Source organism: Trachemys scripta, chromosome 2 (genome assembly GCF_013100865.1).
Source record: "Trachemys scripta elegans isolate TJP31775 chromosome 2, CAS_Tse_1.0, whole genome shotgun sequence".
NCBI classification, from domain to species: Eukaryota; Metazoa; Chordata; order Testudines; family Emydidae; genus Trachemys; species Trachemys scripta.
This window is the reverse complement of record NC_048299.1, coordinates 256,587,231-256,610,891: the sequence shown is the minus strand read 5'-3', so window position 1 is coordinate 256,610,891 and position 23,661 is coordinate 256,587,231. Positions and strand designations below refer to the sequence as shown.

The 23,661-nt window shown below is 38.7% G+C and overlaps 1 protein-coding gene across 3 annotated transcripts in view; it reads left to right on the top strand.

Annotated features, from left to right (window-relative positions):
- TRPS1 (transcriptional repressor GATA binding 1) overlaps nucleotides 1-23,661 on the top strand; it is a 260,928-nt gene that overhangs the window by 838 nt on the left and 236,429 nt on the right. Inside the window, exon 1 of one of the 3 annotated variants that reach the window (XM_034763499.1) lies at nucleotides 440-543. The exons of the other annotated variants lie outside the window; for them this stretch is intronic. The gene's annotated coding sequence lies outside the window, so the exon portion shown is untranslated. Of the gene's footprint in view, nucleotides 1-439; nucleotides 544-23,661 lie in introns of those variants that run through there. 3 annotated transcript variants of the gene reach the window in all.

Here is a 23,661-nt window from a genome sequence, read left to right as displayed (position 1 = left end):
GGGGGGGGGGCGGCGGGGGGGGGGGGCGGGGCGCGCGGGGGCGGGGGGGGCGGGGGGGGCGGTGGGTGCGGGGGGGGGGGGGGGGGGGGGGGTTGGGTGCATTTTTTTCTCCCTTCTTTGGAGGGTCAAAGCCATGTGTGATCGCTGGAAACTGGCGACTTCAAAACTGCAGTAGCCCCTCTGGAGTCAGGAGGAGGGTCAAGTTCAGCCACCGAAGAGAGCAGGGCAAACAACCCCCTTCTCTGTTTTAAGACTCTCGCCTTCTATTTACCCAAGGAAGAAGCGGGGGAGGGGGGCAGTTCCAGGGCTATCTCCCTTCACCCCCTCCCGTATGTGTAGCTACTTCTTATCACTCTGATTGTTCGTTCCCCACCATCGGGGCTCTGGAGGGGAGGGGGCGGCGGGGGGCGGTGGAAGGAGAAGAAGAGCAAAGCGATTTTGCATCCGATGTGCCGCAGTCGCACAGTGCTGGCTGCTGCTGCTGCTGGAAGTTTTAATGGGAATCATGACAAGCGGGGCACAGAGAGACCATCATGAAGAGTAGTAAGTTTGGGGCAAACTTTTTTTTTTATTTGTCTTGGGGATCCACCAGGGGAGGCTGGGGGGTGTGGGCATGAGCCGAGGGGGCTCCGTTCCCGGTCACACGAGGGGAAAAGGCGACATGCTGGGGTGTGTGTGTGTGTGTGTGGTTTTTTTAAAAAAAGGAAACCGGAGAGTACAGAGAGAGACGTAAAACTTTTTCCTCTTAAAGGCAAAGTTGTGTTCTCAGAGTTGAGTCCCCACGCCGAAGCTCTGGCCAGGGTTGCCATAACTTTGTCTAGTGTCCCACTTTTTTTTTTTTTTTTAAACCTCTCCCTTGCTTTCTCCATTTGGGATCCGTGTGACGTTGTTGTTGTTGTTAATGTCTGCATGAATGGGGATGTGGAGAGACTTCCTAATAGTTCTGGAGAGGAAAGTGTGGGGGTGATGATGGGGTAGGTGTGTGTGTTGTGTGTGGGGGAAAGATGTGTGTGTGTGTGTGGAATGTGTGGCTTGTTTAAAAGCTCCAGGGTGCAGGAAGGTGGCCCAGTGGTGTTTGGTGAGCTGTACAAACTCTCTCTCTCTCTGAGTTTCTCTGCCTGTGATCACTGGGCATGGGAAGTGGACCCAAGGAAAGTGGACCCTGGCAATCAGAATTGATTCTCCAGAAAGACCCACAAACTTGCAGGACTCCAGCAGCATTGTGGGCTATTTTCCAGTGTAGAATTGTTTTGTGACTTGAGCAGCTCATTAAGTAGCTCCTTGGTTTGACATTTTGGTATGTTTTATTTATTTTTCTTTATTACATATAACATGAATTTTCATGTTCCAGGACTCTCATACACTATTTTTGAAGGAATAGAGTGGCCCATTCACTTAAAAAGGATCAGACATTCTCCATCCACAAATGTCACATCTCCAAAGTGCATTGAAGGCATGGTGCACTGAAAAATGTGGGGCTAAACCATGCGTTAAAGTGAAGACTTCTCTTAATTCCATCCCCTTCTCCCTTCGCAAATGCAAATACACTGTCTGGTAGGAGAATGAAATGATAAATGCAAGGGGACAAAGAGAGGGTGTGGGAGGAAAATACTTTTTTTTAATATGACGACTGTAAGCTCTTTGGGGCATGGACTCTGAACTATCTTTGCAGTTCGTACAGCACAGCACATTGTAGATTCTACTTGAAACAAAAACGTTAATAACTTGGTTTTCATTTCATTTAGTAAAAGTATAGAGAGCAATCAAGCCCTTTGCCATTTTAGCTGTCTTCTTCAACTGCGTAGAAACCTATGAGTCTTGGTGGCATCATGTTACTTTGCTGTTGGTTTTAGGAAAAGTTGATCATTTAGAAAAGACTGCCAGAGTTAAAAATGCAAGGGGCAGCAAAGGAAAGTTAGTGGTAAGAGCCAGTTCCTGACGTGGACAAAATGAGAATAAAAGTTACAGTCGTCTTTCTGAGCTGCAGTCAGTGTTTTCCTCATGTTCACCAATATGTGCGTTGGGTTAGAGAGCTCTCTCAGATATTCCACCAGAGTGACATTTAAAAAAAACCCAAAACAACAAACAAACTCCAAAAGAGTGAGGATTTTTTTGAAGTACTGTAGCTCTATGAGTAAATACAGGGCTTGTTTGAGAACATCAACTATTTCCTGTAAATTGTGATGCTGACAAGGCTGTCTGGAAATGATATCAACACTTTGAAAGATTTTTTTTAACTACTGCGTGAAAGATTGTTAATAACATAATTAATCCAAACAAGAGAACATGTCTTCCTTTTAAAAAAAAGCAGACAAGACTTATTTTTATTTTTAAAAGATAAAGATACATATACGTAATTTTTGATAAGCTATAGATCATTCAGTAAGCCACATATAATCACCGATGTTGTACTGCATTAGAGTACCAGTATCTTACAACTAACCTCTAAAACATATGACAACAAGATTCTGCCTTAAATTTATATGATTGAGGAAATTCAGATATGAGAAGAACATTTGGTTCATAATCCATCCTGTTGTGCCTGAAAATCAGAGTTTATATGGCATAGAATAATTTCACTCCGTTTGAAACTACTTGTGTATAGGGACGCACAACGAAGTGTGCTCAGGACAAAGTTTCATCAGCTTTAAGTTTGCATTTTTTGCTTAGGATGCTCTCACTCAGACTTTGCATATTATCTGGACATTTTGTATGCGCGTGTGTAGTTTATTTTTTTACTTTATTGTAATTTTAATAAAATAAAATTTAAACCGTCATTGACAAGCTCTGATATCTGAGGCTTCTTGAATCTTGGTAATGTCTGTACAATTAAGCCAAGATTTCTTTTTTTTTTTTTATAATGTATTCATAGTATAAACTATTCAATGGCTTTTTTTAGAGCCTTTTTGAGCTAACCTACGTATTTACTATCAACAGAGCACATTCTATATGATTACATGGATCCTTGTAGAAAGGATTTTTTTTCTGACACATTTTATGTATCATTCTTAATAAACTTTCATAGCATGCCCTCTACCATGTGTGCTCTGAGTGTGTGTGAAGAATAATATATTTATATATTATAATTCTATACTCATAATTCTATACTTCTGTAGTACTTTATGGGGCAATTATTTTGAAGGAAAAAAGAAAACTTTTTTTAAATTACAGGAGTGTGAAAAAGTTTTTTTTTAAATAGCGAACACTTTTTAAAAAAATGTAAATTTTAATTACAAACATAGGTTGAGTATATTTAAAAATTGCTCTTTATCTGACTTTTGTTCTGAAGTTTGATGGTGTGCATAGAATATCTGTCTAACTTATAAGACTCCTGACAATTTTTTAATATAATAATTTAAATGGAAATATGATCAGATCTTAATTGTAGCCACAATGGCAGTATCTCGCTAATAAAGGTTTGTGAGTAGCACCAACTATAATATTGTGAGAAAGTTTATGGTTAAATATTTTTGAACAAGACAGGTTGGGAATCTAAGTCCTTTTTGTTAGTGGAAAGTAAAATGGAAGTAAATTGCATTTTTAATACTGTTTCAAACAAACTACCACCTTGTAATAAAAGTATTGGCCTTGAACAGAAATATATTCCGATGAAGATATTCTACTGGTGTGTAAAATGAAGCCATTCATTCAGTAAACTGACAACTTTCCAATTGGTGTTTGCTCTTGCTTAATTTAGTTTCCTCAACACAACTCATGAGGTAGTCTGGATCTGTTTTTGGCAGTCTTGGCCACTACAAACTCTGGCATTTCTGTCAGAAATATTACACTTCACAAGTCAAAATGTAATTGATAAAACCAGGAAGGTACAACAGGCGTTAAGTAAAAGAGCAAACATTTCATAGGCTCGTCTTTTCGTTTTTGAGACTTCGTAAAGTTCTCAGGTAACAAGGAAATATTGATGATTAATACTAAAACCTGCGTATTCTGCACCCCTCTGTTGTATAAATATCACTGCCTGTTGACCTTTAGAGGCGTTAATTACTGCATATCTGGTCCAGGTCTTCCTATTTTTGTCTATCCTTAAGATATATAAACATGCCCTTTCCTATCGTCTTAAAGAAGGAGGAGAATGACTATTTTGTTGAGCAATATCATGTCTTGGGACAGTAAGGTTATGATTTGACTTTTGATAGATAAACCTGCACCCAAAGAGAAGATTTTCTGATTATTGTAAGGATATGTTCAGTTTAGGTCAGTGTATGAAGAAAAAGACTTGAAACAAAAGACCTTTATAAGCACTGTTTTTTTACATTGTATTTTTTCTAATTAAAAAACACGTATTGAGTGATATCAGATGACACAGCGGATTAAGGTAGAATTACACAATTATATGATAAAATGTTTACAAGAGCAGAACATGTAACAACCCTTTTCAGATTGTGTTTAGCATTAATTTGTTGATGTTGCTTTGCGCCTAATCATTAAAGGGCCATCAGAATTGAACTACTAGCCAGTTGTATTATTGCCCAGAACATAAGAAATTACAGTTTTAAAAAAATGCTATCGTGCACTAGCTTTTCAACCCTGCAGACCAAGGCTCAAATTAGACGTTGGGCAATGGTGGAATAAATACGTTGGTCTCAACTCGGTCCCTAGTGGAAATTTTATCACATCACAGAACTGAACACCATTCCACATGACGTGTAGGCCATAGTTAGAGGAGGCCCTGGTTTGGTATCACAAGGGATGTGAAGACTGTCATTTAGGTGAACTGGCAGAGTTGTGTGCATGAAATTTTGTTTAATATCCGTCTTTACTTTACACATTTTCCGTGCCATCGATCTGGTGCCTTCAAAGTTCTCCTTAAAACATCATAACATCACTGATGGAAAAGACCTATCAAATTGAATAGAAAATGGTAATCTCTCTATCAGTTTTTTTATCATTATCCTTTAGAGTTTAGTAGGGAATTATATCCCTGCTGTAGAACTCTATAGGATGATTAAGAAACCTGTAGGAAAAAATAGTCGTTTTAAATTCTGTAGCTTTGAAAAATAATATCGATAGGACATTTCGGTCTAGATCTCCCCGGGGCACCATCCCATTAAGTTCTGTAGAACTTTTCCATGCTCAGGTTGGAGGAGTAGAAAAATTAAATCGAAATGATCTGTCCCTAACTTTTGAATAATCATGCTTAGCCTTCTTAAAAGTCATTTTCTGATTCCTAAACTGCTGTTGATGTAAACCTGATTTATTGTAAGTATATTTTTTTTCAAAGCTCAGATCAATCGTTTTTCTCCTAAAGTTATTTAATAAAAAATATTTATTTTTCGAAATGTTACTAGCCCTTTAAAAACCTGCAATAAATGCTTTACAAGTGGCTAGACACCTTCCCTGGTGGTTTAATTTATACAAGCAGGAAACTTTCTCTCCTTCTCTTTCTCTCTCTCTCTTGTTTTCTTTAAACCAACTGACGTAATGCCAAACTTTGCTTTAAAAGAACAGACAGAAGTAATTGGTAGCTTTTAACTTTTAATAATGTTCTGGATTGGTTTTAGTGGCCAAACTGACATTTTTTTTCAAATTCAAGTAAAAACGGGCTTGTGGCCTGAGGAAGAAAGGCCCTGTTGATGCAGTTATTTTTATTCTTGTTTTTCAATCTGTTATTAAAAATCTTTCCTGCTGAGCTCTGCTGGATTTCTCCAATTGCTCTTTGTGATGGCTGGTGCATTTCAGGTTACGGTAACTTAAACTGTTTTCTTAATTTTTTCCCCCTTTTCCCATGGGCATTTTGAGATGCATTATCCTTTTCTTTTCTTTTTCTTTTGGAGAAGCGATTTGTTTTGGTTTAGATGGGATTAATAAGCTAAACGCATCTGTGGTGACAGATCAGTGAATATTTATTTTAATAATGTAAAGGAACATTTTACACCTGCTAGCGAAGGTCAGATTGGCATGATAACAATTGCCCATTGCAGAAGGGAAGAGAGTATAGTATCTCACTTAGCATTCCCCGCTACCCATTTTAAAACCATCATGAAATTTTTTAAATATGTGTTTTTGTAATCATCTCTAGTAACCTGTAACTATTTACTTAAAGCTTCATGCCTTACAAATATAAAAGATAACAAGAGGAAAAAAATGGTTTTACTAGCTATAGGTCTCTTTTTTTAATACCCTGTAAGGGATTACGGATATTTTACAGTTTTCTGACATTTCCTTTATTACCTTTCCACCTCCTGCTGGGCTTTTGCACACAAGCAGAACTTGCTACGGTAAAGGACTGAGTTAGGCAACAGACTCCTTGGCGAAGTTGACGTCAGTGCGACTTCATAAATTGGCAAGTAGGTGAATCTTTCAAAGACCAAGTCAGTTTGTGCCAGTTTTTCCTTCCTTTAGGGGAGACACTCCACCCAGCAGCAGGGTACCCCACCCAAGGTGGCGAGCCATAATTCAGTGGCAACACTTTAAATGTCTATCCTCCCTGGGGTTTAAACCCCAGACTTTCTTGTCTCAATCTTAATATTTAATCTAAAATTCAATCTGTTATAGTAGGTTTACATCTTCGTAAGCACATTTTGGGTCTGATCCTGCAGTTCTCACTCATGAAAAACACACGTAGACGTCTGTGGGACTTTCTCCTCAGTAAGGGCTGCAAGATTGGCTTTTCTGTGTGTGTGATTGATTACTGCACATTTTATGGAATTTGAGATGAAATCAGATAATTTTACATTCTTTTTCATTATTGGAAATCTTACAAATTCAAGAAGTTCTAGCATTGTAAAATAGATTCTGTCCAGTAAGTGAAATTTACTTACAGAGAGTATTGGTTTTTCAGATAGTATTTTGTCAAATTAAAATCTGAATTTCAAACTGATCCTTAAATAAGAGAGTGTTACTTTTTTCTAATTGCTTATCATTTTTCTTTACCTAAGTGGTAAATGAAAAACAGTCCAGTCTATATCTTTGTGCCTGCATTATTTAGATAGGAAAGAAAACTACTAAGGAAAACTTTAGTTCCATGACATTTGTTTCTTAATGTCAGCCTGTAGTTTTAGTATATGTTGGTTTATTTTGAAATTTCAAGCATCATTACAAGTTTGTAGGGGTTTTTTGTCCCCTTATGTTTAGTGAGGCTGCAATTAGTCTCTTTCAAAGTAGGGGAAAACTAAATTATGGTAAAAGTATTGCGTGTTTTTAAAAAAGGATTTTAGTATAGTGAGTTCGTATCTCAATTTTTTTTTATTGCTGGTATTTTTGGTTTACTAGTGTAGCTGAAAAAAATCTATGGAAGATGATGCAAAAACTCATCAATTATGCTTATGTTCCCCTACAAGATTTACTTGAACTATATGCTTCAGTTTTGCCTCAAACCATTTTAAACCACCTCTGGTCCAAGAATCTACCAGTTCTGGTTTCCTCGGAGATTAAGTATGACAGTTTCTATTATATAACGAACAGCAGTATTGTTTGAACAGAGGTAACATATTTTTGATTTGTGTACTTTTTTTTGGCAGTTGGCACCAGCGTAGCTCTAAAATGAGAGGTGATCTAACAGTGTAAATATCTGAATATGTTTGAAACATACAGTATAGATGTAATGTATGTGTTTAAATCATTGGATCTATCCATCTATATTATATATAATGTATGTGTGTGTATATATACAAAGCCCAAAATAGTGTGCTCTGCTATCTGTAGCTTTCAAATGTGTATCCTTTGGGTATTCCCGACCTACTTTACAAAGTCTGAAACGCATATTTAAACTTGGAAATGAAAATGCACTGCTTGGCTGCTACAGAATTTTCTTTTACAAACAATTAATTTAAATAAAAAAAGTACATCCCTCACCCCCCCCACACACACCTTGCAAACCGCTCTTTGAAATGTCAATATCTTTGCCAGCATTATTTTTAAAATAATACGTTTAATTGATCTTGTGAAGAAACATTGAATTAGTCGTTGGTGTTTAAATACCATTTTAAAATGCTGTGCACAGACACTGTTTTACATTTTTTTTTAAGTTGTGTTCGTAAGACTGAAGCAATTTTCCTTAGATAGAATAGTCCCAATATCACCAAAATGTGCTGCTGTTTAAAATGCGTATAATAATGATACTGAAGCATATCTCAGAGAACACCATAATTTGGTATCTGCATAAATCCATAAGGCAGAGATAGATTGTTGAAGATCTTCCACAAGCGTATATGAAGATGAAAAGTTGCTTCATTAATTCAGTTAATAAAAAAGATATTTTTCCTTTTCAGCTTTTTAATCTGCATCTCTTAAAGTAGTTTGTTTTTTCCATTTATTTTCTCATTTTGAGGTTTAATTAAATACACCAATTGGACATTCTCTGGCTACAGTAACATAATTTAGAAACAAATGCATAACATGCTGACCATTGTTAGATGTAAAGAGACTTTTGTGCTCCTACCCTCTACCAAATACATAAATAAAATACACCAAATGTTACCTGTCCTAACCTCCTCAGGCAAAAGCCTGCGGAAATAGATTAGCTTTACCCTTTGAAGAGCAACCATCTCTGACCTGAACAGGATCTCTTTGTAAGATCAAAAGTTTGTCTCTCTCACCTACAGAAGTTGGTCCAACAAAAGATATTACCTCTCCCACCTTGTCTCTTAATCTCCTGGGACCAACATGGCTACAACAACGTTGCATAGTCTTTGGCTCTCTTAGATAAATGAGAGAAGTGAATTCCAGAGCTGAAGGTCCTCCATTCAGTACATCTTGCCACCAGATTCTAGAAGTTCAGATCTTTGGGCGTTAGTAGAAGCACCACATAAAATTTCAGAGGTCACAGTGGTGCATAAGAAAAGAAGCGGTCTCTTAGGTATCCAAGATCTAAATCATATACCATATGCACAGTAGTTTTCCTATGGAGACCTACACAGAGTCAAAATTCATGACATCTAATTAGTCGTTTTTCACTTTTTACTGATATGGAGTTTATATCATTTGTGTTTGTATATTGTATGTGTCATGAAGCAGTTTAACATAATGGATTAATTTAATCCCATAGATGATGGTTGAGCATACTGTAGGATCCTAAGTAATTTTGTAGCATTAAGATCACATTTCCTGCCATGAGGAAAAAATGTTAGATGAAAGGTATCAACAATATATGTCTGAGTCATGCAATGTACTGAACCTTGTTACAAACAAACACCCAACTCCTACACATCCAGAAATTTGGTGTGTGCACCCGTATCTTTTTGTGCATGCATGTGTTTGTGTGCATCTGTGTATAATCAGTGAGCTATAGAATATTTTTTCTCCAGATTAAGCTAGCAGCCAAACTATACTGAGAACAAAAAGTTCTAGTATCAGTTGAGAGTGCTGACTGTGATGGCCTTATCTTTTTGTGCAAAGAACAGTTCAGAAATCTCTTAGAAAAAATAAAATGTAAGGTAAGGCTCAGTGATGATCCAGTGTGCAATATAGTATGCTTTATTTATGTCCAGTCAGAAATGATCATGTACTATCCATTTTTATCTAGGAGGTTTATCACTCTGAGGTATGCTCTCTCTTTCACCCCTTGCTGTCTCTGTTACCATGCGTCTCCATTTCCGTCTCTGTCTCTCGTATTAGTGTCTCTCTGTCCTATCTGTATAAACACACAACACATACATTCTAAAAATATGTGTACATTAAAATCAGTCTGTGTTGCATAATTTTTACAAAACACCAGTGTTTGTATTAAGAAGAACAGGAGTACTTGTGGCACCTTAGAGACTAACAAATTTATTAGAGCATAAGCTTTCGTGGACTACAGCCCACTTCTTCGGATGTTTGTATTGTTCTTTCTGAGCCTTTAATAAGTTTACAGTATTGAATGTGACTTAAGGAGCGTTCTGACTCTGATTCTGACACAGAGACTAATAAGGAAAAAGTAGAACATGTTGAAAGCCAACTTTTACTTGTGGTTAGTTTTGTGATGTCATCAAATGCAGGGTATTATGCGCTCTGGAAAAGTTTAGAAATCTAGGCAAGAGTCCATTTTGCATCATTGCTGTTAAGTTGTTTACAGCACCAACTCTGCTAATGAGAAAGCAAAAAGGGTAATGATTTTGATGTTTGTTTTGATTTGACTTTCTCAGTGTAAATGAATGATTTCATAAGAGTGAGTATAACCTGTTCTGGTCAGAAAACTGCAGGGGTTTAACTGGTGCAAAGGATAAAATGAATTCTTTCATGATGGGCCTGCTTCCGCTCCCATAGAAACTAGTGGGAAAACTTATGTTGATTTCAGTGATGACTGAATCTGACCCTCTAAGCAAGGCATTACATTAATTAAATTAGAGTCTGTGAACACCACCATTTAGGGCTGAATCTTGCAAATTCTTGCTGTTTATTACAAAGATTACTATTGTAAGTAGTCTCATTGATACCACTAAATGCTACGGTGCAAGGCCCCATCCTTGGCTTGTCTGCACACAGCAGTCCTCCAGGAGATCATAATTAAAGATTGGTCCTTAGTGTTGGCAGAATTGGGCCTATCGTCTTTAAAGAGACACTGTTAACTTTAAACCTACTCAGTGTCAAAATTGGGTTGATAAAAAGTAATATTTGCATACTACACCTGCTGCTGAGCCTTCCTGCTAATTGTTGTGGTCTCTAAATCACATTTTATTTTATTTTATTTCTCTGACTGCTCTTTGAAAAGTTCATACAAGCAACAGTGGAAAGTGACTAAAGCCCTGACCCTGGAATTGGATCCATGTGAGCAGACCCTAATTCCCTCACAGAGTCCCATTGAATCCTGCTTGCATCCAATTTGTATGACGGGTCAGGAGAAAAGGTGACAGACTGTACACAAAGTATGCATTTGATATTAATATAACCAAACTGAAAAAAATTACAGAACAATCTATATTTTTCTCTAATCTCTGAAATTTGTAGCAATTGTCAGTATTTGTAACAATAGCAGAAAAACAAAATCAGACCAAAATGTGATTTTTTTTTTTAAGTTGACATTGCTCCTTTTGAAGTGCACATTATTATTGTTGTGCATAATATCCTGGAAATAAGTGGGTTTTTTGTTTTGTTTGTTTATTGTAATAGATTATCATTTTCATGTTCTTGACTATAGCACTAGATAGCGCTAATAAATTAGCTTTTGTGCTTTTGCGGTTTCTCTAAAATGTCCTGGAGATCCAGCAAAGAGAGCAAGTTGATAGTGGAAATTTGTTCTTTTTTTGGATTATATAAAAAGGAGTTTTTACAACTCAGTGAACATGAGTACATTCTGGAAAATATTTCTCACAAATGGCAGGTCCCAGGCGGTAGCAGTTAGATAGATAATCTAGTTATGAAATATAGAATCTGAACTCAAAATATTGTTTTCTGTGATTTTTAAAACCAATGGAAAGTAAGATTTATTAGACCTTAAGTGTCCCGGTGCTACAGATTCATTTGGTGTTCATGGCAATGTCATATGAACTTTCATAAGAGATTCATTGTAATACTGCATTAGCTAAGGGGCAGTTAAAATGAATTGTTCAGTACTTTAAATTTCCTGTTTAGTTTTCTAGCACTCTTTAGCAATTTCTCAGAGTTTTATGTCTGAAAACAATAGTAACTTGTTTATGTGAATATCTTGATTAACCAAAACAACCTGTTGGCTGACCTGAACTATATAGAACTTTGAAATTTACCTCTAAATGAAATTTAAACTACTGGCATTTTTTAAAAAAAATTGTGTTTCAGAAATCTAGTATAACAGCAGTTGCTTGTCAGTGGAGAAAGAAATTAAAAAATAAAGTCAAAAGAGTAAGAAAGTAGCAGCTGTGGAATTTATTTTAGTGGGTGAAAGGAGACTCATGGTTAAATAAGCTTTTTACCTTCTTGGATTTTTAGAATTTATTGCCAAAAAGACATACATCTGAATAGAAAGAGAACTAGGATATAGTAAAATCCATTATGACATAAAGAACCGTTACAGCATACCTTTTTATTTATTTATTTTTTCTCTCCAGCAAACTGTGACTTCCTTTGTCATGTCATAAGGAATTTCAGATGAAACCTTACCGGAGTGGAACTGCCATAAAAATTGCACTCGTCAGCTATAGCTCTGTGCAGCACACTACAGTACATAATAGTTTTCAGTATGCTACTGTGCTGCTTTCATTCAGGAATAGAACTGGAGTGACTGTCTTGTGCGTTAAAATAACTGGTTTTCCTTTGAAAATCCACAACCCTAAAGAAAAATGAGAGAAGAGATCTGATATATAAGCTGAGATTATGGATGTCATACTGCCATTTATTATAGGATACTATAGAAAAAATTACATTGGGACCAAAGTTCCTATGGATTACCATGCAATGTTTATTACTATTTTCCTGAGTTTTCCCTAGTTAGGATATAATCTTTCAGTGTTTGGAGTTAAGAATTTCCCCATTCAGAGAGGAAAACCCTTCCAGCTACAGGGTTTCACTACCAATTTTCTTTTTTCTAATATTTCACAGAATGTGGAGTATGCTTTTTTTGGGGGGGGGGGGGGGGGGACGGGACAGGGAGGGGTGGGAAGAGGGTTCAGAGGGGCATATTTCAGTAGTGTAAGTAATATTTCCTGATTATTGTTTGCTATCAAGGAGACTACTGCAATTTTGTTTCTGTAAAGAAACTCATAAGTAGTCAATGGGATGAAATAAAGTTGTGTGTAATTCTGAGCAGACTGTAAGCTTTTGCTGTGACATAGTCCTGGCAAAAAGTTAACCCATTTTTAGTTACCCAGTGCTATAAGCAAACTCCATAATGCGATTTTACCACCGATGCATTTGACCATGAATAGTGCTTGAAATTCTTATTGTTACTTTATTCCAATGGAAAATATGTTTAAAAAGGCTCCTGACATTTCCAAAGCTTGTCCTGAAATGGGAAAAGGATACAATTGGATAAACTGTTAGTCCGCTGAATTCTTAGATTTTTTTGATATTTTTAACCTGTCATATTTTCATCAATTGCTATGCTTTGCTTAAAACTATGCTTTCTACAATGACGGTGAAGTCCAAATCTTTACATTTTTTAATTGGTCAAAACTCCCATTTGCTTCACTGGGAGTTTTTCCCAAGCAAGAATTGCTGATTTTTTTCTCCATATGGGTAGTAAACTCTTTCAGTCCCATAGCTGTCATTGATGATACACTGTACTAAGATCTTTGTTTCTTGGGAAGACACTGTATAATTTTCAGTTTGCTATTGCAAGTTTTAGTGATGAACATGAAATATCATGTTAGAGCTGGAAGTGAAGAGAGGTAATTCTTTAACATCTAATCGAAAAATTAGGAAAAATTAGGTATGAAAAACCTCAGCATGGCTTCCTTAGTAAATCTTTGGTTATCATCTTTGCATGATGGAATACACATGTAGAAAAAACACAGAAGTTAATGTTTATTTTTGGGATGCTTTATCGTCAGGCAAAGAGAACTGACAGTTTCATGGTTAAGTGCCTAAAGTTGTTTTTGGCTTTACAGTTGTTGAATTAATCACTGCAAAGTTAACTAATGTTTGTATGTTTTAAGAATTTCTTTTCTTTGTAAAGAAAGGAAGATATTTCATTATACCTGGTTGAGTAGCCTAGTTCTTGCATTAATTGTTAGCAGCATGCTCTTCGACTTTTACTTTCTTGAGTTATCCCAGGCATTATTCTTTAATTGCAGTGTGCAATCGTTGATTGATTGATTTTATGGATTTCACAGCCATTTGGTAGATTTGGCAGATGCATAACTAAAATGCTGTTTTGTTCTGTTTGTTTTTTTGTTTCTTTTAATTGTCATAGAAAACATTGGGCCCTTAAATATGTGTTTATGGACTAACTATTTCTATTTCTGACACATTTTCAGAATGGCTTCTTGAAGTGGTACTAAATCAGAATTTAGTGAGTCCAGTGTTTTTTGTTTTGTTTTTCACTAAATGTTAGAGATGTCCAAAACAACACCGAATGTGTGCAAAAGCTTCTCCTTTGCAGCACACCATGCAATCTGATATAGAGGAATTACAGGCCACTCAGTTCTTGCTTTTTAAAAACAAACAAACAAACAAAAAAGGCAAAAAACAAAACCAAAAATGCTCAACTTTTTCTCCTGCCACAGTTCCATAGAACTTTGCTATGGAAAATATGAAACCAAAACCTTCGTGGGAAGGACTGTAATTTTTTTTAAACAATTATTCTTATTATAATTTCACAAAGCTTTTTAAAGCAACAAATTATATAGAATCGAGTGGTTCTTAGGATGATAGTTTAACAAATTTAACATGAAAAAAATATTTTATAAAATACTCTTACTTTTTAAAAAGCATTGAAATCGATAATCCCAGCACAATTAAACTGTAATGTAAAGTAGAGTAACATTTTTATATTATGTTTTATATTATGAGGAGTTTTGTCTAAGGGTTCAGATTAGTTTTCATTAGAATGTTCAGGCTATTTTACATTTTTTAATTTATGCTTTTTAGCCTATTGATTTATTCTCTTTTTATGCCAGATGGCTCATTTCAACTCATAAGTTCAGTTATTAATGTGGGTACTTTTTACAATAAAGAAAAAATTGCTAAACACCATCTGAGATTCAGTATATATGGCAAAAGTTACAATTCTGTGCATTGTTTGGAAGAGTCACTAGGGATGTAATTTATCATTGGGTGCATATACATTGCATACAGAAATCATGATTGCTCTATAATTAACCATGTATGCTATTTACTAACTTAAACCCACTTTGGGCACTATATGAAAAATATTGAAAATACACTTTTGAGAAGAGTTTTGGGTCACATATCAACATACAAGTTTCCCGCTATGCTCTCTTAAGCAAATCCACTTGTCTATATTCCATAACTTACTCAGTATATTACACTTATTGTTTCACTGCAATTTGTATCTATAAGAATGCATATTGCAAACCTAAATTTCAGGGTCATATTCACATGGCATCCCGCAATACGTCATCATACAATCTTTTACAAATGTGGACAGTCCTTTCAATTCCTTTTCTCTCAGTGAGCAAGATGAGCTGGGCGTCATTTTCAAGTTCAGTCTTAACATCCCAGTGAAGAGACAGGGAAGGTGGGATTTAAATCAGCTGGGGCTTTCCCCCTTTCCTGAAGGGGAATTTGGTGGCAAACTCTACCCATTTTGGGAACATAGAAACCCATCATTTCCAGGAGAGGTCCGACAATGTCAAAGTTACAGGAACAGGTTCTTTAATTCTCATCCCCCACAGTAACAAGGCTCTCCGACCTGAGCTCAAGGATGCGACATGGGCGGGCATCGCCACATATGCGGTGTAATCTTCTCTTGTGTTTGCGCACACGCACATTCGTCGTAGCACATTTCTAAATATGGGTTGCTGAATGCCCACTTTAGTTGAGTTCACTTTCTGGTTCTGGAACCTGGAGCACTTTCAAATGTGTGGTCTAAATCCACCGCTGCCGCTAGAGCCCTCTCCAGCAAAAAGCGGCTTCTGTGGCTGCTGGCCCACAGAAACCTTGTGAGTTTCCTTGGCTACATAATTATGGAGGCAGCTCCCAGTTCGAAGGGGTACACGTCCCTTGGTAATGCTGATTTAGGTATTATACAACCCCCAATGGGCATTCATAGAATCTGCCAATCCCAGCTACTATCTCTTTAGAAGATCCTGCCAGTAGCTGGACTCTTGGGCGGCAGGGTATAAGTTCAGTCTCTGTCCTGTAGGTAAACACAAGGATCTGGTCTCCTTCTCAGCAGCAGCTTATGGAGGTGAATAGCTTCTCCATGCCTAGACTGTAGGAAGTCCTGCGGGCTGTACAGCTTCATTAGGGAATGGGGAGAAGTCTGGGTCTGGAACAGAGAAAGGCAAAGTGCACCCTTGGAGTGGTAGGGAAGTCCTCTTAGAGAACTTTCCTTTTTCCTCCTGCTCCTCACAAACAGACCTCAAGCAGATCCACAATTCCCAGACATGGGAAGCTGAAAGGCTTTTTTTTGTTTGTTTTTGTTTAAATCCTTCTGAATCAGCCAAATTTGCACGCAGTTCCGCCAGTACCTAGGGTCTTTCAGGGCTTGCTTGGTCTAGAAGGCTGAAAAGACTTCCCATTGGATCAAGCTCTTAATGAGCAAGAAAGATTTCGGCATCCTTGGGGTTTTTAAAGTGATTTAAACATGGTATAACTATCTTTTACATGAACTACTCAGACTTTGTACTACCGCATTAGAAAATGGGTGGTCATCAGTTTAAAAATCTTCTTTATTCATAGTGCATTTGTATTTAAAATTATATTCATTTGTTTTGAACAAAAATGGGGTTGGGTTTTATTAAAAATAAAAATATCAAAATGAATAATTTGTATTACATGCAGTGCTCCTTCAGGGTTGTTGAAGTTGACCCAGTCTGGTTCCCTTCTGAAACACAGATGTTTCTGTGCCTCTTCAGTGGCTCTTTTCCTGTCCACCTTTTCCCCCCTCAATATGCCTAAGAGCACAGAATGATTTCATGTAAATATTCTGAAAGAAAACACCTCCAAACGTGCACAGTGAGGGCAGGTAGCTGGGTTTTCACTAGATCATTCCTACCAGGGCTGTTTTGTTTTTCACTTATCGGACAGCACTTCCTCCTGATGAAGAACTACCCCTCCCATCCTCTGAGAATAATAATAATAATGTCTTGCAATTCTATTCTGCCTTTTATCCAAGGATCTCAAAGCACTTGACAAACATTAATTGTCGCTCACAAAGCAAGGTTGAAGTATGATTATACCCAATGCATAGATGTGTAAATGGAGGCAACGAGAGGCTAAATGGTTTTTGTAGGGTGGTCACAGAGTGAGCCAGTGGCAAAGTTGGGACTAAACTCTGGATTCCTGCGTCCCGGTTCCCTGCTGCAAACAGCAGACAAATTTCCTCCAGCACTAGGTGTTTCAATTTTCTTCACACTTTGCTTCCTTTCCTGTAGCACTGCATGGCAAACACTCTGCAGGGGTTTATGGGCTGTTCTTGCTGTTTGAGTAGAAGCGGGTGTTAGTAATATTCCTTTGGATACTGAGGTCAGGGGTTTGGAGCAGTCTCAGCACCACTGCCCACATACATCCCTCCCCAACCCTTCGCCACACAGACAGCTTCCAGTGACTCCTCTCAGAGAATCATTGCTCTAGCAGAAGTGCTCCAGCTTTCACAAACTTCTCTCATTGTGGCCAAGAGATCAAAACTCACTCTGTGCTCACTGGTGCTGCTCTGTGTTTGCCATAAGGTGCAGTGCTGGCATCCCTGCTGAGCTCATTCGCTCTATATTGAAATCATAGCTTTACAACGCTCCCAAGCCCTGAAGGCCTAGGCAGTGAGAGGGCTCATTTAGACCTTACACTTAGAGTTTGTACCCCGTCTCTTGGGGTCCAGCTAGGCCACTGGATCAGCCCTAAAATGGTTCCCTTTGTGGATATTAAAGTGATATATCGCTGCTCCCTGGATGATAGAAAGCATTCTATTTTCGGCATTGTGCCGCACAACAATGCACTCACTGAATAACTCCCCAGCATGATACATGTTCTGTCTTGTATTTAATTATCTTGTAATTATCAAAACAGTAATGAAGTTAGTAAGCATAAGAATAGTGTATAGATCAATAAGAACTACTGAAAAAAATTCAGAGACTGCAGACGCTGACAAACACGTTATCAACACAGTTGTTTCATCTGTGTATTTTTGTCCCTTTTAGGTCTGGAAAGTTTATTTAAAACAAACATTTAAAAAAATTCACTGGAAAAAAGTGACCTTCAGGTTCTATTATATGTTAATAATAAATAATTAGTCCCATTCATGAGTAGTTTGCAAAGTGCTGCATAAACATTAATTTATTATTTGCATTATGGTAGCTGCCAGCGGCCCCAGTTTGGAAGGGGCTATTATACCAATGAAATGAGAATTCCTACCCCAAAAAGCTAACAAGCAAAGGGCATGATCCTGCAGTCAGGTCTGCAAGACCAGAACCCTTCAGTGGGAGCTATCTGTACTTTGCACCTCTGAAAATCAGGCCACATGTTTAGGTGTCTAAACGTGGATTTACATGGCTAAGGTTTTGCCTCAGTAACCTGTTGAAGCTTTCACATTGAGTCAGTGGCAAGGGGAGGCGGGGAGAATAGAACACGGGAGTCCTGATCTGCAGTCTACAGTTCTAACTGCTAGATGATGTGGTTACACATGACACAGCGAGAATAGAGGTTTAAATCTGTTTGCAGATGCAGGTCAAGTTCTCAGGTTTTCTCTCTAATTTATGCAAAGTAACTGTTTACATCATTACCCGTGTATAAACAAAACAATACCATCAAGGTATGCACAAGCAACATGTCTCTGGCTTGCACCTGTTGGACAATTAGAGCCTGAATTTATTTCAGGTGTAGGGAAGTTGTATCAATATGTGATGATGCAAATTTGTCTGTTGTCACAACTTTAAATGTGGAAGATGTCTCCTTGTGCTTCTTTGGTCTTACAGGATAAATATGCTAAAGCTGACCCTTATAACTCAGTTCTGAAGTGCAATGAAAGGGGGGGAAGGTGGATGAGAGGGAAAGGTTCAAGGCTACCAGAAAAAATGGGAAGAGCTTGCCTCTGTTTATCCTCTGGCTCTACTCAGCACAAGCTACTCCTCTACATAAGTGTAATAGGATTTAGTAGCCCCTGTTATGGTTAATGAGAGTTAGGCACATGCGTTTAGTGAAGATGAGACTCGTAAGACAGCATATTAAACTCACCTCTTCTGTTTTAGCCATCAGCAATGCTACCTTTTATAACTTCTAAATAATACCCATACTTCTTTATTTCAGGCCTCAGCGGTGGCTGTATTTCAGTGGTGGGTGGAACTGAAAGCTATACATAGGCTTGCAAAGTACTTTGGTATTCTTCTGGATAAAGTGTGCTATATAAATGTATATCATAATGTATTATGATTTTGAGAGTTTGTGTTTTCCAGTACATCATATGTGTGCTCACAAAGATGAATAATGTCCCTGTATTTTAGAATGTTCATTAATGAGCTTGGTTTTACTGCTGTGAGTCATGTTTTTAATATCTGCTTTATACAAATTTGTGAGACCTTATAAAGACAATCAAAGCCCTTTTTATTTGATAGCATGTAAAGCATGTATAGCATGTAAAGCTTCCCTGTTTTATAAATACATTTAGACCTTCTACGCAGAAATTCTTTACCACAAATATGTAAGGACACATACTTTTGGTTAAAAAGTGAATGGAGAGATATATAGCACTGAAATTCAATAGTATTGGTAGCTCCAAAAAGCCTGCAGTATATCCTCCCTTTGCTCAGAGCTACTGTCTCTGAGTAATGATTGTTTAATAATAGTCTTAAAATAGCAGGGATTGAATATTTAGGCTCAGTGAAAAATGTACTTGATCGGGAAGCCTGTAGAAGAGGTGGGTATTGCTAAAGATGCCAGCGGTTGCCATCTGGTCTGTGTATATTACTGAAACATCAGTTTTGCTGGTTGCTATATCTGGGCTATGTCCTTTAATGATCGGAAGAAAAACATAACTAACACTCATCATGTGGAAACCAAACTGAAAGAACTGGGGTATCCAGGGTTGGGGCCACGTTCGCAATTTGCTAGGAGCCTGAGGGCTGCAGGTAATTTGCACAAAAGGTTTGAAAACTGCTGCCATCTTGCTCTTTAGTGTAGCGTCAGCTGGCCACGTCTCTAAGTCCCAGCATGCCTTGCTCCACTTTGATCCAGGTGGCTTTGATCTAGATGGAACATGTAATTACCAAGGGTCTGCATCTCTTCAATAAGAGAAGCGTATCAGCATTGTACGCAGTATTGCTGACCGCCGAAATTATGAGTTTGCCTGCAGAAAGAGGGTTTTTTGTTTTTGTTTTTTTAAATATTATATTGTATTTTTTGGTCCGTCTTTTGATTATTTTTTTTAGCCCCTCTGCCCACAATTAGTGTGAGTGACAATTAGTGCTGTCTACTCTTCCAAAGGTATAGAATGAGGTGATTTTAGCCCCACATCTGCCCATCCTCTCAACCTCCAAATCAAGCCTGTACCCCTGCTCCCTACATTGGTTCTGCCTCCACATCAGTTCTGTCCCCCCCCAGCCTCAACTCTGCTCCTCCTGTAGTGCATGGGGCTCTTCACCCCCCTCTTCCAGTCCTTTGGGGAGGAGGAAGAGGGGCAGGGTGGATTCCCCTTTTCCCTTTTTCAGGCTAGAGTGGGCAGCTCCAGGGGTTCTTATCTCCCTCTGCCCCTTCCAGGTCTGCCATTGCAGGGAGGGGGAAGGGAGGGAGGAGGAGCAGAAGAACCCTCCTTTTGCACACAGGAGGGGTGGGGAGAGCAGCAGAACTGCCTTGAACTGCTGGGTTCTTTTTGCTCCCTCCTCCTTCCTCTCCTGTTTCGGCTCCTGAGTGCAGAGAAAACCTCTGTCTCCTGCTGTTCCCCAGAAGGCAAGGAAGTGGTGAAGGCAGCCAGTCAGAAGAGGCTTGCCCCCTCAGGCAGGGCTGAAATTTGCCCGAGGGCTGGAGCTTCTTGTGTCATTGCAAGACTCCTTCCAACCCCAGCTGAAATACCTTGACTTGTGAAAAAAAAATCACAGGGTTGGCAATACAAAGCTGTAGAGACCTGTGTCCCTTGGAAAGAATGGATGCCAAGTGTGGTAGTTTTTCTGTGCAAGCCAGGCATTGTCTGTGTCCTTTACATGCCATTTATGTCCAGTTCTAGGTGTTTCAGATCCTCTAAGTGTGAATGGCTTTTAGTTTGCAGTATCTACCTCTCTGATAGTTACATGCTTTTAAAGGCTAGATGTACTGTTTTACACTAATGCAGTTCCAGGCCTGAGTTAAACATTCTTCAGTGGTGCGAAGAGACTGTCTCCTTTCCTCTGTTTATTGCTCTGTAGAGGCTTGGGTGAATCAGTGCCCTGCACAGAAACCCTTTTGTATTTTTTTAACCAGTTTAGTAATGAAAAAACAGCTTGTGCCTTTTCAATAGAGATAACTGTTATCTCTTATAAAAGTCTACATAAGTGTAAGTAATTGCCTGCACTTGGCTCTGTTACAGTGGAAAAGCTGTGATCAGCAAACTCATATTGTACTGTGCATGTAAAGGGAAGTTATTGGATGATATGAGGACATGTTGGAGTTAATCCTTGTAGTTCTTTCTTTCCTATCTTATTTACACTGCTTTGAAAGTCTTTTATAACTAACTGGTGTCTTGGGAGGGAAATACCATTTTGGTATGTACATTTTAAAGACATTGAGCAAAGAAAGTTTTGCTTGGATTGGATTTAAGAAAAACAGATGTACTTGCTGTATATCAATCAGGCTTCTTTTGTTCAGCATTTAAGTTCCGAATCTGTTTCTGAGGCTGAGTTTGTTTTAGTGGGTTGGGTCAGTATAAACTAAAGCAAAAAGTAAATTCCTTTTTTTATACCCCCCCTCCAACCCATTAATGAAATATGAATAATTTCTCTTGTAACTAATTCATGCGTAGCTACGGCCAAAGTGAACTGTGCCTTTAATAGAAGTTTGAGGAAAGTCGGTTCTTTCCCTTCCCCCCCTCCCCATTTGGCCCAGGGCTGAAAAGAATGCTCTGTGTGTATGTGTATAGAGACGAGAGTCACGAGTCACGTTTGCATTCACATGAACCTTGAAGCCTTCTGCAGCGCTGGTGTGTGCACTGCGACAGAGCTGTCGGTCTTATCACAGGAAGTGTTGCGGAAAACAGTTCTCTCTTTCTCTGCCCAGTTCCCAGAATGTGGTGATTAACGATTCTTCTCTCCTCGATCCGATCACTCAGATTGGTCTCTGATTGAAAAGAAACTACCAATCATTGCCACTTGATTTGTAGGCTCAGCACAATTTTTTCCCTCCTAAATTAAAAAACCCAAACAATGTAGATTTTGTCTTTTGAAGCAGTACGGTAGATTTTTTTTTCTTAAGATACTGTATAGAGCAAAATTCTGCTGTCCATACTCAGAGGAACAGTCCCATTGAGGCAAGCAGGGTTTTTCCTATCATGGGCCACTTTATAAATCCTGAGACACCATTGGAGATCTGGAATAACTTTTATTTATTTCAGTTGATTTACTATGGATTTACAGTAGTCTAATGGTGGTGGGAGTCTGCCCGTTGATTGTAGATAGATTGAATATGAGATTCTGATATAAAGTGTAACTCTTTGTGATATAAAATAACAGGCTGGCCCATGTGCCATCTTGAGTGAGTAGCAATCATATATCACTCCATAATAACAATATGAAACAAATAATTGACAAGAGGAAAAACATGGATGTATCAAAACAAAATTTAAGCAATTTTTTGTTTACACTTTAAAACCTCCATTTCTGAGCTTTAAAGGTATTAGGACACTGTTTCAGAGTAGGTGAAAGTGAGGCTTTTGTGCTACTTGCTAGTCTCACCAATTGTAGGGCAAGTACCATGTGTGTTACGCTTCACATAGCTCTGTGACTGATAAACTCTTCAGGGTTTGCATCAGTACTCTATACAGTCACATTTTCTGTCTCCCTTTCCATATAATCTTGCTCTGACTTTTAATGTCATCAAAAGTAATAAGAAAATGAACCAACTGAAGTGACTTGCAAATGATTTATTAAAACCAATGAACTGTGGTGTTACGTGCTGAATGCGCTGAATTGCAAGAGGGACCTCTAGCATATACATTAATTTAAACGTACCTTTGTTGGTTTAAGTCCACTAAGGCTGCTGCTGGTCAGATTCTGTTCCACTGTGATGCCCCAGTATGCATTACAGCATTACAACTACGGTGAGACCTTGCTGGAGCATAGAGCCAACTGAGAGTGTCAAGTATATGGTGTGATTTTTAGTATATGACCCTTTAGTATATGCAGGGTCTTTAGGGGCTGCAGCCCAGGACCTTGGGCTAAGGGGGGGCTTTGCAAAAATAAATCCATATACAATTCAGTGGTCACCAACGTGTTGATCGCGATCGACTGGTCGATCTTGGAGCCTTTGACAGTCGATCGCAATCTCTGGGCTGCTAACTGTGCAGCAGGGCTCAGGCAGGCTGCCTACATGCCGTGGCCCCTCACCGCTCCCAGAAGCGGCTGGCTGCTGGCATGTCTCTGAGGCCCTTGGTGTGGGGGGAGGTGGCTCCGTGCACTGCCCCTGTCCCCAATGGGAGCTGCGGGGGCAGCGCTTGCAGGCGCAGGCACCGCACGGAGACACGCTGTCCCCCTTCTCCCGGGGGTGTGCAGAGACGTGTCAGCAGCCGGCTGCTTCCGGGAGCAGCACGGGGCTATGGCTGCGCTGTCGGCCGGGAGCCACCTCTGGTAAGCACCTCCTGGCCGGAGCCTGTACCTCGTATCCCCTCCTGCACCCCAAACCCCTGTCCCAGTTCAGAATTCCTTCCCGCACCAAACTCCCTCCCAGAGACCACACCCCTCACCCTCTCCTGCACCGCAACACTCTGCCCCAGCCTGGAGTCCCCTCCTGCACCCAAACTCCCTCCCAGAAAGAAACTAGTATAACAGCTGTTCTAAGGTAAGAAGTAGGCTATTTTGAATTAACTTAACTATATTCTACATGTTTGAAGACTGAAATGTAACCACAGAACGGCTTTATGTTAATTAAAAGGCAAGTTTAGTACAGCGTTAATAGCCTCGATGTCATAATTGTGATAATTTTGTTTTAAATTAGGAAAAAAAGACTTGTATACAG